Below are 2804 nucleotides of genomic sequence, written 5' to 3'. Positions count from 1 at the left end.
ACATTCTGTTCCACAGCAGAAAGGACTCTAATCTCCAGCAGAGAGAGTCATACCGGCAACACTCCAAATCCCCAGCTGGAAAGTGATACAAATGAGAGAGTCTTATCGGTGAAAACCTTCACAGGCACCATAAGGCGATGAAAGCTGAGAGAAAAAGCCAAAAATGAGAGAGACTTGATAGTGAAAACCCTTCGGGCACTGCAAGTCGAATAAGATTAAGAATCAGATGGGGAATCACCAATTGAGGATCTTGAAAGATGATTGACGGTAAAGGATAGGCCCCATATGCATGTCATGGCCATTAGAGTCGGTATCTGCGTTTGATAGGTTTTTATTTATAGTTTCTTTTGTAAAAGAGTCATCGTTTCCTTTGTCTTTTATTTTGTTTCTGTTATCTTTCTCCTTTCATAAAAAATTTCCCCAATAGAGTCTGTCCGGTCAGAACAAGTATGAAATGACTTCAAAATATGCCATCAGCTTTCCAAGATGAGATCTGACTAGTATATCCAAATGGTATAGTCAACGAGGAACAAGCGCGAGGTAGTGTCAAAAAAGATATCCCCAGCAAAGGGAATTGACAAAAGGATTGACGAGCGTCAAAAGGGATATCCTTGTCAAACCCAAGGTTGTAAACCTCAAAGGCCAAGGCCCATGAACAGAGCAAGGAGAACAGTGAGCATGATTTGGCGAAATCCATACTAGACTAAAAGGTCGGGGAAATGCCAGTTTCCAAGCTATGCCACAAAAGAAGAGGGATATCCCCCAGGAGGAAGGGATTATCCCCAGCACATAATATCATCCCCAACAAGTTGTGCAACGCAAAGCAAGGAAGGAAAAAGGAAAAGCCATCCTGTTGGGAGTATCACAACCAACCACCATGTTTTAAACTAACAATTTTGTTTGATTTGAAACAGGTAAAGGAAATGGCATTGATGCAAAAACGCATGCCACAAGGGATATTATCAAACTGGGGCAGAAAGTTTTCCTTCCATTTAGAAAATTTTCTAGAAGTCAGGTACCCTCAGCTGATAACATTTTACCCCCCAACAGGTAAGTAAATCAAGGGAGGCAGTCTTTGAAGGAAGAAGCTATGCAAAAAAAAACAAAAAGGGAAAAAAAAAGAAGAAGGAATAATAATAAAAAATGGGGAAGGTAGAAAAGGAAAATTCATCCCAATCCCCAGCAAGTATGCGAGGTAAGACATTTTCAAGTCTTAAGGATATTTCGGGTTCATCCGCCCTCAAATAGGATATTTCGGGTTCATCCGCCCTCAAATAGGATATTTTGGGTTCATCCGCCCTCGAATAGGATATATTGGGTTCATCCGCCCTCAAATAGGATATGTCGGGTTCATCCGCCCTCAAATAGGATCTGTTAGGTTCATCCGCCCTCAAATAGGATCTGTCGGGTTCATCCGCCCTCAAATAGGATATTTTGGGTTCATCCGCCCTCGAATAGGATATGTCGGGTTCATCCGCCCTCAAATAGGATCTGTTGGGTTCATCCACCCTCAAATAGGATATTTTGGGTTCATCCGCCCTCGAATAGGATATTTTGGGTTCATCCGCCCTCGAATAGGATATGTTGGGTTCATCCGCCCTCAAATAGGATATGTCGGGTTCATCCGCCCTCAAATAGGATCTGTTGGGTTTATCCGCCCTCGAATAGGATATTTTGGGTTCATCCGCCCTCGAATAGGATATGTTGGGTTCATCCGCCCTCAAATAGGATATGTCGGGTTCATCCGCCCTCAAATAGGATATGTTGGGTTCATCCGCCCTCAAATAGGATATGTTGGGTTTATCCGCCCTCGAATAGGATATTTTGGGTTCATCCGCCCTCGAATAGGATATGTTGGGTTCATCCGCCCTCAAATAGGATATGTCGGGTTCATCCGCCCTCAAATAGGATATGTTGGGTTCATCCGCCCTCAAATAGGATATGTTGGGTTTATCCGCCCTCGAATAGGATATTTTGGGTTCGTCCGCCTTCGAATAGGCTAAAGATTTCCTCCTAAGTCTAGTTTTACCCAGAGGAGGTGCATTTCCTCCTAAGTCTAGTTTTACCCATAGGAGATGCATTTCCTCCTAAGTTTAGTTTTCACCCGTAAGAAAGGCATTTCCTTATAAGTTAGTATTGAAGTTGGGAGCCCGCCCATACAACAGAGGCATACATTTCTGTCCTTTCACATTTAAGTTCTAGGTCGCCCACCAGTATAATGCGGGAATACATTTAAGTTCTAGGTCGCCCACCAGTATAATGCGGGAATACATTTAAGTTCTAGGTCGCCCACCAGTATAATGCGGGAATACATTTAAGTTCTAGGTCGCCCACCAGTATAATGCGGGAATACTTTTAAGTTCTAGGTCGCCCACCAGTATAATGCGGGAATACTTTTAAGTTCTAGGTCGCCCACCAGTATAATGCGGGAATACATTTAAGTTCTAGGTCGCCCACCAGTATAATGCGGGAATACATTTAAGTTCTAGGTCGCCCACCAGTATAATGCGGGAATACATTTAAGTTCTAGGTCGCCCACCAGTATAATGCGGGAATACATTTAAGTTCTAGGTCGCCCACCAGTATAATACATTTAAGTTCTAGGTCGCCCACCAGTATAATGTGGGAATACATTTAAGTTCTAGGTCGCCCACCAGTATAATGCGGGAATACATTTAAGTTCTAGGTCGCCCACCAGTATAATGCGGGAATACATTTAAGTTCTAGGTCGCCCACCAGTATAATGCGGGAATACATTTAAGTTCTAGGTCGCCCACCAGTATAATGCGGGAATACATTTAAGT

The sequence above is a fragment of the Nicotiana sylvestris genome, chromosome 10 (genome assembly GCF_000393655.2).
Source record: "Nicotiana sylvestris chromosome 10, ASM39365v2, whole genome shotgun sequence".
NCBI lineage: Eukaryota > Viridiplantae > Streptophyta > Magnoliopsida > Solanales > Solanaceae > Nicotiana > Nicotiana sylvestris.
Note: the sequence above shows the minus strand (reverse complement) of the source record.